This window comes from Miscanthus floridulus, chromosome 12, assembly GCF_019320115.1.
Source record: "Miscanthus floridulus cultivar M001 chromosome 12, ASM1932011v1, whole genome shotgun sequence".
Classification (NCBI taxonomy): Eukaryota; Viridiplantae; Streptophyta; class Magnoliopsida; order Poales; family Poaceae; genus Miscanthus; species Miscanthus floridulus.
In genome coordinates, this window is record NC_089591.1 from 48,939,936 (window position 1) to 48,954,666 (window position 14,731).

Genomic DNA, 14,731 nt, shown 5'->3' on the forward strand with positions numbered 1-14,731 from the left:
TTGAAGAAAAAGTACTCCCATCTGGGTGTAGCCCCCGAGCCTCTTGCTATTTGGAACAAGGAGCTGGAGGGTCTTGTCTTGAAATTGCTCTGATTCTTCGTCGAAGGGCTCCTGAGCATATACCCGGGTTCTTTATCAAAAAGAACTTGGATATAGCTCGGTCCGGGTTCTTTTTGTCGTGAGGCCTTGAAGTGGTCTGTCTTGAAGAAGTCTTCTTGGTGACGTGCGCTTTTTCGAAGAAAAAAGTGCACTCACTGAGTGTAGCCCCCGAGCCTCTTGCTATTTGGAACAAAAAGTTGGAGGGTCTTGAATCTTATGTTGTTTGAAAACTCCTGTTTTGAAGAAGTCTTCTGAGTGATGTGCGCTTTTTTAAAGAAAAAGTGCACTCACTGAGTGTAGCCCCCGAGCCTCTTGCTATTTGGAACAAAGAGTTGGAGGGTCTTGAATCTTATGTTGTTTGAAAAACTAAAAACCTCTCATGTTGCAGCCCTCGATCATATATCTGGGTTCTTTTATTCAAAAAGAACTCGGATACAGGGTCTTGGCATATTCTCTGGTAGTCTGCTGAGCGTTTGTATGGCTTTTATCTGCGCCGTGTAATCAACTCGGTAAGATTTGTCAAGTGCTTGTCTGGCTTTCGTCTGTGCCATGTAAATAACTCGGTATATGTAGATCGTTGTGTTGACAAACTTTCTTGATTTGTCGAGTGCTTGTCTGGCTTTCATCTGCGTCGTGTAAACAACTCGGTATATGTAGATCGTTGTCTTGACAAACTTTCTTGATTTGCCGAGTGCTTGTCTGGCTTTCGTCTGCGCCGTGTAAACAACTTGGGGTAAGTAGATCTTTGTCTTGACAACCTTTTTCTTCTTGTTAGTACTGAAAAGACTTAGGACCAGCGATCTCAAGTATCTTCAGCTTCTTCTTTTTAGCCTTTTTGCTTAACTCGAGATGTGGCCAGCATCTGGCTCTTTCCCTGGTTGTAAAAACATCTTTGGATCGGTTCAGGTGTTGGCTTATCACCTACCCTCATCGGTAGGCTCAAGCATCTTTTCGTCTTTTTTGTTCACGGCCGGTATGCTCAGGCATAATTTCATCCATTTTGCTTTTTGGTTCGGGTGTTAGCTTATTAGCTACCCTCATCGGTGGGCTTAAGCATCTTTTCAGCTTTTTTGCTCTCTACCGGTATGCTCAGATATAATTTCAGCCATTTTGCTTTTTGGTTCGGGTGTTAGCTTATTAGCTACCCTCATCGGCGGGCTCAAGCATCTTTTCAGCTCATTTGCTCTCGGCCGGTATGCTCAGGCATAATTTCAGTCATTTTGCTTTTTGGTTTGGGTGTTAGCTTATTAGCTACCCTCATTGACGGGCTCAAGCATCTTTTCAACTCTTTTGCTCTCGGCTAGTATGCTCAGGCATAATTTCAGCCATTTTGCTTTTTGATTCGAGTGTTAGCTTATTAGCTACCCTCATCAGCGGGCTCAAGCATCTTTTCAGCTCTTTTGCTCTTGGCCGATATGCTCAGGCATAATTTCAGCCATTTTACTTTTTGGTTCGGGTGTTAGCTTATTAGCTACCCTCATCGGCGGGCTCAAGCATCTTTTCAGCTCTTTTGCTCTCGGTCGGTATGCTCAGGCATAATTTTAGCCATTTTGCTTTTTGGTTCGGGTGTTAGCTTATTAGCTACCCTTAGGGCTCAAGCATCTTTTCAGCTCTTTTGCTCTCGGTCGGTATGCTCAGGCATAATTTCAGCCATTTTGCTTTTTGATTTAGGTGTTAGCTTATTAGCTACCCTCATCGGCGGGCTCAAGCATCTTTTCAGCTCTTTTGCCCTCGGTCGGTATGCTCAGGCATAATTTCAGCTATTTTGCTTTTTGGTTCGGGTGTTAGCTTATTAGCTACCCTCATCGACGGGCTTAAGCATCTTTTCAGCTCTTTTGCTCTCGGCCGGTATGCTTAGTGAAAACAACTGAGGGAAAGCCATAATAAGACATATGTTGTCGAGGAACACCATCTTTATTGATCATGAACGTTGATATGCTTAGTGAAAACAACTGGGGGAAAGCCATAATAAGACATATGTTGTCGAGGAACACCATCTTTATTGATCTTGAACGTTGATCTCTTGTGGCTTGTATATATATTCTTCCTTGAGTTTTCATGCGTAGAATCTTCTTAGTTGGCTGATGTGCCATGTATTGTTGACTTCTTTTCCATCTTTAGTTATCAACTTGTACGTGCCTGGTCCGGTGACTTGTGATAATAAAAGGACCTTCCCATGGACTGAGTAGTTAATGGCATCCGTTAGTTTTTTGTATTCTTCTTAGTACCAGGTCTCTGATTTGGAGTGATCGAGGCTAGGTATTCTTATTGTAGTGGCGTCTTAAACCTTGGAGGTATCTGGTTGATTGAAGGGTAGCGTTTACTCTGACTTCTTCTATATTGTCGAGTTCTAATCTTTGGGTGTGTTCTGCTTCTCCTTCGTCATATTGTTCTATCCTTGGTGACGTCCAGATCAAGTCGGTAGGTAGTACGACTTCTGATCCATAAACTAGGAAGAAAGGTGAGTGTCCGGTGGCTCTGCTTATTTGAGTTCGTAGCCCCCATACTACTTTGGGTAATTCTTCAATCCATTTGGATCCATAGTCCACTAGTTCTTCATATAATCTTGGTTTTAATTCGGCTAGTATGAGTCCATTAGCCCTTTCTACCTATCCGTTGGCTTCTGGATGTGCGACTGATGCGTAATCTATGCCGAAGCCGCAATCTTATGCCCAACTTTGGAATTCTATAGCTATAAAGGGAGAACCCAAATCTGTGATGATTCGATTGGGCATGCCGAAGCGGTGCATAATGTCTTGGATGAACTCGACTGCTTTGGCTGCGCTGTATTTTGCGAGTGGTTTGTATTCAATCCACTTGGTGAACTTGTCAATTGCTACAAAGATGTACTCGAAACCGCCCTTTGCTTTCTTGAGAGGTCCTACTTGATCCAGCTCCCAGTAGGAGAAAGGCCAAGCAGGTGGGATGCAGATGAGATTGTGAGCTGGTACATGAGCTTGTCTTGCAAACATTTGATAACCTTTGCATTTTCTGATGAGTTCTTCTACGTCTTTCAAAGTGGTTGGCCAGTAGAATTCGGTGCGGAATGCTTTGCCGACTAGTGTTCTTGAAGCGGCATGATTTTCACAGCAACCTGAGTGTATTTTGTCTAAGATCTCTTTGCCTTTTTCAAATAAGACACATTTTAGGAGTACTCCTAATGATGCGGCTCTTCTGTACAGCTTGTCCCCTACTTGGATGTAGTTCTTGCTTCTGCGAACAACTCGGGTAGCCTCCTCTTTATCTGCTGGCAACTTATTCTCTTTGATATAATCAATAAAAACCTGGGTCCATGAGGTGGTGATTACCAAAATCTGGGTGCCTTTAGCTGGGAGTTCAGGGGTTATCTCATCGGGTTGTTTGATAGAGGGAGCTGGTAACTCCTCTATGAATACGTCAGGTGGGACCTTCGCCCTGTCCGATCCGAGCTTGGCGAGGACGTCTGCTGCAATATTAGAATCGCGCAGGACATGTAGAATTTCTAATCCTTGAAAATGTTTTTTGAGTTTTTGTATTTCAGCACAGTAAGTGCCCATGTTTTCTTTGGTGAAGTCCCAATCTTTGTTGACTTGGTTGATGACTACTGCCGAATCGCCGTATATGAGTAATCGTTTGATTCTAAGGGTAATTGCCACTCGGAGCCCATGGATGAGGGCTTCGTATTCTGCTTCATTGCTTGTAGCTTGCCATAATATCTGAATGACATACTTGAGTTATTTTCTGTCTGGAGAAATGAAGAGAACGCCTACACCGGCTCTGCCTAGCTTGAGTGGTCCATCAAAGTACATCTTCCAATGTTCAAGGATGGTATTTGACATAGGTTGTTGAATTTCTGTCCACTCGGCAACAAAATCGGCAAGGGCTTGAGATTTAATTGCCTTCCATGGGATGAAATCGATATTGAGAGCACCAAGTTCAACTGCCCACTTAGATATGCGCCCTATTGCATCTCTATTGTGTAGGATGTCTCCGAGTGGGAAATCTATCACCACGGTAATCTTGTGGCTTTCAAAATAGTGGCGAAGCTTGCGTGAAGTGATCAGGAGAGCGTAGAGTAGTTTTTGCACATGCGGGTACCAAATTTTTGATTCTGACAGTACTTCGCTAATGTAGTATATGGGGCGTTGTACTTTATATACGCGCCCTTCTTCTTCTCTTTCTACGACTATCGCTGTGCTAATCACAATAGAAGTTGCCGTAATATACAGCATCATGTCTTCGTATTTCTTTTGGAGGTGTGAGAACGGGCGAGGAGGTGAGGTATGCCTTAAGTCTTTTAAAAGCTTCGTTGGCTTCTTCTGTCCACTCGAACTTGTCTTTCTTCTTTAGTAGTTTAAAGAAAGGTAACCCTTTTTCACCGAGTCTTGATATGAAACGATTGAGGGCCGCCATGCAGCCTATTAGTTTCTACACATCTTTGACACTTCGAGGAGGGCCCATCTCTGTTATGGCTCAAATTTGCTTGGCGCTGGCTTTGATTCCACGATGACTGACCAAGAATCTGAGTAGTTGTCCTGAAGGAACTTCGAATACACACTTGTTTGGGTTCAATTTCCACCTCCACCTTTTTAGGTTTTCGAAGGTTTGCTTTAAGTCTTCAATTAGTGTGTCCAGGTTCTTTGTTTTTACTACTACGTCATCCACGTATGCCTCTATGTTTTCACCGATCTGTTCACCAAGGCATGTTTGGATAGCTCTTTGGTAAGTGACACCATCATTCTTGAGTCCAAACGACATGGTCTTGTAGCAGTAGGCACCGAACGGAGTGATGAAAGATGTCTTGCTCTGGTCTTGTTCCTTTAATGCGATCTGGTGATATCCTGAATAGCAATCAAGAAAGGATAATATGGTAGATCCTGCTGTTGAATCAACTATCTGATCAATGCGTGGTAGCCCGAATGGATCTTTCGGGTAGTGTTTGTTGAGATCTATGTAGTCGACGCACATGCGCCACTCGTCCGTATTCTTTTTTTGTACTAGAACTAGGTTTGCTAGCCAATCTGGATGAAGGATTTCTCTGATGAATCTGGCTACCATTAGCTTTGTGATTTATTTTTTAATTATTGCCTTCTTGTCGGGCGAGAATCATCATAGCCGTTGCTTCATAGGCTTGGAGCCTTCATTGATATCGATTCTGTGCTTAGCCAACTCTCTTGGGACACCTGGCATGTCGTCCGGCTTCCAAGCGAAGATATCTTTGTTGTTCCGAAGAAAGTTGGTGAGCGTGAGTTCCTATTTTGCTGAGAGGTGGGCGCTAATGGTTGCCGTTTTGGAGGGATCACTGGTGCCCAGGTCGATTTGCTTGACGTTGGCTTCTTTTGGTGGTGCGAGGATGCTGGACTTTTTAGCTGGTATCTCTAGTTCTTCTGGGCTCATTTCTACGGCAATAGTGGCTATTTCTTTTCTTCCATTGGTGGCTTGCGCTTTGACTGCAATTTGAATTGCCTAAACATCGCAGTCAAAAGCGCGCTTCAAATCACTTCGAAGGGAAAGGACACCGTTAGGCCCTAGCATCTTAAGCAATAGGTACGGGTAATGCAGTATCACCATGAATTTTGCTAGTGCTGGGCGCCCGAGGATTGTGTGATATGATGAATCAAAGTCTGCAACTTCAAACTTGATGAACTCTGTACGGTAGTTTGAGGGAGTTTCAAAAGTAACCGATAGAGTGATTTGTCCAAGTGGCATAACTGCCTTGCCGGGTACTATCCCATAAAAAGGGGTGCTCGCTGGTGTAATCATCCTGGTGAGTTGTAGTCCCATCTTCCTTAGCATTTCTGAAAAAATGATGTTGAGTCCGGCTCCCCCATCGATTAGTACTTTTGTGATAGTCATACCGACGATAGTTGGATCTAGAACCAGTGGATAATGGCCTATGTTTCCTACGCTAGTCCATTGGTCTTCTCTTGAAAATTGGATCGGATACTGTGACCAATTGAGATATCTTGGAGTAGCCAGTTCTGCTGCCATGCTGGTTCATAGAGCTAGCTTTTCTTGATGTTTGCTTCTAGAATCTAGGGCCCCAGCGAAGATCACTGCTACTGTTGAAAGGTCCTTGTTTGGTTTTGGTAATTGAGTGACAGCTTAGGTGGACTAATTGTATTTATGTGAGATACACAGGTGATTAGTCCACAGGTACATGTGTGTGAGCAACATATGCCATGAAGGTGAAAATGGCTTGGAGATGTTGCAAAGCTCACACATGTGATGATGAAGGAGCTTAAATGCACATGAGACATGACATTGAGTCATGTGATCAAGGTGGAGAAGATTAAGACAAGACTTGGCTTGATGGACCGGTTGCAAGCGTGAAGGGCAAGTCGAAGGCTTTGGAGTGATGAACTGCGTGGCGGTGAAGCTTGAGCAAGACTTGGCGCCGATGGACGATGGCAATGGTGAAGAGCAAGTAAAGTCAAGATCGATGAACCAATATGATCACGTGATGATATGAAGTGGATCATATCATTATTGATCATGTTGGTGCATGTGTTGCATCAACATTGAAGGAGATGGAATGGAATATGCAAGGCAAAGATATAACCAAGGGCATTTCATGTCACCAGTCATAGGTGTGTAGAGAAGTTTATGACTAGGTTTAGGATAGATGGCCGTACTATCAAGAGGGGCAAACTTGTTTGCATATCGGTCATCTAGTGCCACTCGAGTGATCTAACTTTGCATCATTGCTAGGATCGAGTGGCGTGGCAAGTTGAGTGGCTAACATCCTTTGGGAAATGATTGTGAAAAGCTAACACACATACACATGGTGGTATACACTTGGTGGTGTTGGCACATTTACAAAGGAGGTGGTGTTTGCAGGGTTGAGATGGGTTTGGGTCAGCGGGATTTGGCGCTTTCGGGAAAATGGAATGCCTATTTTCTATTGCGCCGGATGCAAATTCTTATGGTTGGCTCATTGGAGCAAGGGTGAAGAAGTTAGAAGTGAAAATGAGTTGATCGCGAAGACGCTGGCGTCGGTCAACTGACCGGACGCTAGGTCTGAAAGCACCAGACGCTGGCAGGGTGCGTCCGGTCAGGCTGACGTACGGTGACACAGAAGCTGGAGTGTGACCGGACGCTGGGCTGCGTCCGATCATGTGCGACCGGACGTGTCCGATCGAAGAAATACGCCTCGGGTACCTTACTAGAAACGACCGGACGCTGGGGTCAGTTGAAGCTACTGCGTCCGGTCAGGTCAAGTGATCGTTGGAATCAGGACACGTGGCAGTCTACGGGCGATCGGACGCTGAGGTCCAGCGTCCGATCAACACGACTGGAGCGTCCAGTCGGCCCGATTTTTGCCTAGTGAAGGGGTAACGGCTAGTTTAGCCCTTGGGGCTATAAATAGAAGTGGCCTTTGGCCATGGCTGGTGTGGAGCACCTTGGGGGACTTTATGTCCATGCTTGAGAGTGCTTAGGAGCCCTCCATCTCACACATACTTGATAGTGATCATTCGATTGTGTGAGTGAGCGATTCTAGTGTGATTGCATCATGAGGTTGCATCGAGTGGCACTAGGTGATCAAGTTGCAAGCCGGTGGTGCTTGTTACTCTTGGAGGTTGCCACCTCCTAGATGGCTTGGTGGTGGTCTCTGTCGAAGCGCGCAAGAAGCTTGTGCGGCGCTCTGGAGAAGTGCTTGTGAGGGGCATTGTGCTCGCCCTGCGGGAGCCACGAAGAGCAACTCTAGTAAAGCGTGTCATTGAGCTACCCTCACTTTTGGGGTAGGTTCTTGCGGCGCCCGACGTGTGGGCTTAGCGGGTGATGCTAATTAGCCGCCGAACCACCAAGTGAGCGGTCGACACAACAGGGACTAGCGTGTTGGCAAACACGTGAACCTCGGGAGAAAAATCATCGTGTCAACCTTGTTCTTCCCGTTGGTTTGCATCCCCATTACACAAGCTTGCAATTACTTTTATACATATTAAGCTTGTGTAGTTGCTCTTGTAATTAGATAGCTTGTGTAGCTTGCTAATTACCTTCTTGCTTGTGTAGCATAGAAGTAGCTCCCTTGCGTGGCTAATTTGGTTTTAGTAACCTTGTTAGTCACATTGCTTAGTTTGTGTAGCTAAGTATTTGCGCTCCCTAATTAGGCATTGGTTGCCTTGTTATTGAGTATTGCTAGTGAGCTTTGTTAGCTTTGTGCTTTTGCTTACTAGCATGTGTAGGAGCTCTCTTGTTGCTTAAAATACTAGCGGCATAGGTTTGTGTAACCTTGCTCCTAAAATTGTTTAGGAGAGCTCTAACTAGCCCGGCACCTTTGTTGCATAATTGTTATCTTTGCAAGGTGCTAGTGAACATATATAGTGGGGTATAGTCTTGGCTAGACCGATAGTTTTAATTCCGCATTTGTATCGGTTAGCCGACGCGATTAAGTTTTACAAAAGACTATTCACCCCCCTCTAGTCGCCATCTCGACCCTTCAAGTGGTATCGGAGCCTGGTCTCTCATTTGTGGTCTTCACCGACCCGAGAGGATGGCGCCTAATGGGCTAGATGGTAGTGAGAATCACATTTTTAATGGCACTAACTTTGCACTTTGGAAAAATCATATGCTTGATCATTTTCGTGCAAAGGGACCTAAATTTTGGTGGGTTGTCACTAGTGGTCTCTCCCATGTCTTGGATCATAGAACTCTAACCAAAGCTGAAAGAGTCCTCTATGAATTTGATGCACATGCTTGTTGTTTTCTATTGGATGCTTTATATTTTGATTTGATGAAGCAAGTAAACTACAAGGGGACCGCTCGTGAGATATGGGACTCCATCAAGGATACCTTCGGTGATTCCTCCACATGGGATGATGGAAAATTCAAGAAGGAGGATGAGCCCAAGAAGGAGACACATGAGTGTGTTGAGCATAACCACAATTTAGTGATTGTGGAAGATTGCTCCACCTCATTGTCAAGTGAGGATGATGATGATCAATCCACTACAAGTTCACTTGACAAGGTTGATGATGATGCCACAAGTGTTGCAAGTGATGATGCTACCCCATGCACATTTGATGGTGATGATGGTTCATGCTCAAGCCATGATGATGCTACTACAAGCCTATCCACTACACCACATTGTCTCGTGTCACAAGGTGACACCAAGGTATCAAATGATGATGTGGTTGATCATGTTGATTCATATGATAAGCTTGTTAGTAGACTTGCTAGCATGACCATGTCTTTAGAAAATGAGAAAGCTAAAACAATGAAATTAGAAAATGAAAACTCATTTCTAAAGAACTCTTGTGAAGAACATAAGAAATTACTTGATGCTTATAAATCTTCACTTGATGAGCTAAAATTGAATCATGAGACACTACTTGCATCTCATGATGAATTATTAGAACAACATGCTTCTCTCATTAAAGTGTTTACAAAGAAACTTAAAAATAATGAGAGCTTATCACATGGATCAAATGATAAATTGCAAAATGTTGCTAACCCTTGTGATGTAGGCAAGAAGCATGTATCCACCTCTTGTGACAATTTATTAGATATGCCATGCTCTTCACATATAGATGCTTGTTCTACTTCTATGTCTTGTGAAACTAACCTTTTGAAGGAGAACAATGAGCTCAAAAATGAAGTGAAGAAATTGAGCAACAAGTTAGAGAGGTGCTACAACTCTCAAGTCACCTTTGAGCATATGTTGAAGACTCAAAGAAACTTTGGTGACAAGAGTGGAGTCGGCTTCAAGACTAGCAAAGTCAATCATCAAGAAAGCCGCAATGACACAAGTGGCATTGGCTTCAACAAGAGCAAGATCAAGGGCAAAAGATGGGGCAAGAGAAGATATGAAAGAGAGATGAAGAAGCAAGAACAAGAGAAGCTCTCTCATTTCTTGTGCTTCAAGTGCCATGAAGTGGGACATCTTGCAAATGGTTGCCCCAATGAAGAAAATCTCAAGTTGAAGAAAGAAGAAGAGAGGCTAAGGCATGTCAAGTGCTTCAAGTGCTGCACTTGGGGTCATCTTACCTCAATGTGCCCAACCAAGCAATTGGTGAAGCAACAAGTGAAGCCTCAACCAAAGCCACAATTTGAGCAAAAGAAGACACCCCAAGTTCAAATCAAGATCAACCATGAAGATGGTGGTAATTTGATGATAAAGAAGAAGAAAACAAGAAGGGGTGGAAAGGCAAGGCATCCAATGCAAATTCAAGATGCCAAGATGATGAGCAAGAATGACAATGAGAAGAAAGTCTATGCTCACATCAAGTGCTTCAAGTGTGGAAGTATGGGACACTTTGCCTCTAAGTGTCCTAACAAGCTTGAGAAGAAGGCTCAAGCAATCCATGAGAGGTAAGGCAATGAGAAGCACCACATGAGCAAAGAAGAGAAGGCTCAAGCAAAGAGAAAGTGCTACTCATGCTGGGAAAGAGGACACATGGCGCATTCATGTCCCCTAGGTAAAATTTCTAAGCCTACTTCAATTGTTGATAATAATATGCTTAGAAAGGATGGCAATGGTACCTCATTGGTTGCAATTGCAAAACATCCCGCTATTCATACTAAGGCTATGCCTAAGTATATTGCTCCTAACTTGAGAGGACCCAAAGTTGTTTGGGTACCATCAAAAAGTGGATGATTGATTGTAGGTACCATCGGCATTGGAGGCTTGGTTCAAATGATATTCATCTTATTGATCATATAATTGAGCCAAGTATTGCTAAGTGATGATCATCATCCCAATGCCATGACAAATTGAGTGAAATCCAAATGTGCTACAACATACAAGTGTCAATTTCAAGATGTTGGTAATTCATTGGATATATTTGATGACTTGCAAATAATTGAAGTCAAAGCTTGCTAGTTGAATGATCATGAGCTAACCAAAGGTATATCTTTTGATGATCATTTCATTTGGGTGCATATGAGTTGATTGAATTGGATAAATATGCAATATTACTTGCTATGAGATGATTGAATGTATAATTGATTAATAGTCAAGTTTGGATTGATTTGTGTTGGATAAGTTCATAAGATGACACTTAGTAAGTGGTTTGAGTGAATATATGTCTTATGGAAGTATTCAAACAAGTTAGTTTCAAGTTTGATTCATATTTGATGAAGTATAGCTCAATTATTGAAATCTGTCCTATATTGCAAAATCTGAGCTAGCTGTGAACTTAGCCATGTTTGAGTATTGAAAACTTATTGGATTGGCATGAAAATTGGTGTACATGCTCTATACTTATGGTATGAGATGCTGTAGAAATTTCATGGAAATTGGATAAGAAATGCTTCGGTTTTGGAGTGGTTCTTGTCAGCTATAGTGCAGCAGTTTTCAGCGTGTAGCAGTGGTGGAAGAATTAAAATTTAGCAGTCCATATGAGATCAAATGAAGCTAAAATTTTTATGGCTGCTAGATAACTTAGTGAAGCTCATCTCCACCAAATTTCGTGGTATTTGGATTTGTACTTTGGGATATATGCTTATTTCTTTGAAGGGTACAAAATCTATCAGAAAAGTGACAAATGTTGGATGGATCTAGAGTCACTTTGATTGAAAGGTCCTCAAGTTGGAAACATGTTTACAAGTGTTTGAGGTACCTAAGTTTGGTTTTGAAATGATCTAGAAGCATGACAAGATATGAGTACAAGGCCATTTGATTGAGGAGTGTACTTTGCACACTTTTGGTACTCAAATTAGAAGATCAAGATCAAACTCAAGATGAAGATGAAGTTTAAGTTCTAGTTGTGATTGGAGATCATTTGGTAGAAAGAAAAGAACTTAAACAAGAAGAAAGAAAAGAACTTAAACAAGAAGAAAGAAAAGGACTTAAAGAAGGAATCAAGGTTACTCATCAAGTTAAGTCCATCAATTGATCAATCAATCAAGTTATTTCAAGTGAGTGTCAACAATGGTTCTTGGAGAGAGGTCACTTATCCCTAGTATAGGGGCTTGCCACCTATGTGTAGGTAAACCAAGTGTGGTACTTGGAAGGCTAACATGGAAGTGGTGATCCGAGGAACATTTAAGATGCTTAGTCAAAGAAATCAAAAGGGTTGATCAAGAAAAGCAAGCAACACCCAGAAGAGAGCTAGTCATGATATTTTAAGTGGTATTTTCAAATAGTTCTCTCATGAAAGCAAACATCAAAAGAGAAAGCAAGTCAACCACAATAAGAAAGTACACTTGATCATAAGTGGTATTCATGTCATATGGGTGAAGAATGAGATTCAAATTGGTATCTATTGGTCTTCACCAAGCTTTTAATTGGACTTTACATTGCTATTGGAGTAATGAATTGGAATCTATGTGACTATCCTCTACTCCAACATAGCAAAGGTATCATTGTAATGTGCATGATCATTTCATCCCTTACTAGTATGCAGTTAGTGAATATAGTACATGCTTCATAGGATCATGCATTACAAATGAAATGTTTGAAATTCATAGCCTACCACTATTGCTTGAATGATTACTTGATCTAGTGGTTAGTATATGAATTTGTTCATGAGCTAGTGATCCCAAGTACTTGACTTAATTGGATTGCTAAACAAGTGACAAGTACAACATTGACAAGATAACCCTTAAAAGAGGTGTGAAGAAGCTTGTCATTGGTTCAAACCGGACTTGAAAGCTTAAGCAAATCAATTTAGTTCAAGTCACATAAGAAGCTCATGATAATGATAAGAGTACAAGCACAAGACAACAATGCAAATGGATATCTAGTTTATATGTTTCAACTCACAAGTGATATCCTATAAGTGGTACTCATGAAGATAACAAATGTTCAAGAAATGATCTTTATTGATAAATCAAACAAGTGGTTCCATACTAGAAGATTCTTTCAAATGGTATTCACTTCCTACAAGTGGTATCTATACATAGTAGACGATGGTTCCACAAGTGATCCTCAACTTTAAGTGATCATCAAATGAAGAATGCATCCCTCAACTACAAGAGTTCAAGTGTATCAAATGGATGACCCATGCTATCACATAGGGGGAGGTGTCACACAAATTGGTATCAAGATCAAAGATCCTACATGTGGTATCTCAAGAAGCCCTACACAAGATACAAGTGGTATAAGTTACAAGTGGTATCTACAAGTGGTGTCATTCCAACAATCAAGTGATGTCCATAAAAAATGCAAGATTCAAGCCTCAACCATCTACCCCAAATGTATACCTTTGCATCAATAAGAAGCTTACCTTTTATGGAAATTGATGATAAAGGGGGAGAGATTATACAAAGATATGAAAGCTTGATCGAATGGGGGAGAAATTGGACATGGAGAGGTGAGATATAAAAGAAATAGAGGTTGGACATGGACAAAGAGGGAGAAACATTGAAGAAAAGAGATAGATCAAAATTCTTGGACAAGAGAAGCACACAAGTAGGGGGAGCAAGCTCATGAACTTTGATTGATTGCATCTGATATGTGCATAATCATGTGCTTGCTTGCATTGCATAAGCTTTTAAATTCAATATGCATGCTTGTGTGGTGTATGCTAGTTATAGAACTTGAATGATGATTTGATAACTAGCATGCATAGGATGATAGCTAGACACTTGGTATGCTTTTCAAGTAATGCTAGTACCTTGCTTTTAATGTTGATCTCACAAGGTATCTAGTGCTTTTATTTCCAAGTAATGTCTAGCTAACCATGGTGCTAAGGATGAACTTAAAGGTGCAACTCCGATTGGTACACGCTTCAAAAGTTTATTCTATATACCTTAGCATCATTTTGTAGTATTTACTCTCCCACATTTTTAATCTATGCATATGTGCGAGCCTCAAATCAAACACTCTAGCACATATGTAGGGGGAGCTAATACTACCATTTCGGGTTTATGGTACTTGTCCAAAATCATTTACACATGGTAAAATTGCTTGGGCAAGCAACATGAATCCAAAAGAGCTTAATTTATATATGTTTGTAGAGTTGTCATCAATTACCAAAAAGGGGGAGATTGAAAGGTCCTTGTTTGGTTTTGATAATTGAGTGACAGCTTAGGTGGACTAATTGTGTTTATATGAGATACACAGGTGATTAGTCCACAGGTACATGTGTGTGAGCAACATATGCCATGAAGGTGAAAATAGCTTGGAGATGTTGCAAAGCTCACACATGTGATGATGAAGGAGCTTAAATGCACATGAGACATGACATTGAGTCATGTGATCAAGGTGGAGAAGATCAAGACAAGACTTGGCTTGATGGACCGGTTGCAAGCGTGAAGGGCAAGTCGAAGGCTTTGGAGTGATGGACCGCGTGGCGGTGAAGCTTGAGCAAGACTTAGCGCCGATGGACGATGGCAACGGTGAAGAGCAAGTAAAGTCAAGATCGATGAACCAATATGATCACATGATGATATGAAGTGGATCATATCATTGTTGATCATGTTGGTGCATGTGTTGCATCAACATTGAAGGAGATGGAATGGAATGCGCAAGGCAAAGGTATAACCTAGGGCATTTCATTTCACCGGTCATAGGTGTGTAGAGAAGTTTATGACCGGGTTTAGGATAGATGGCTGTAATATCAAGAGGGGCAAACTTGTTTGCATATCGGTCATCTAGTGCCACTCGAGTGATCTAACTTTGCATCATCGCTAGGATCGAGTGGCGTGGCAAGTTGAGTGGCTAACATCCTTTGGGAAATGATTGTGAAAAGCTAACACACATACACAT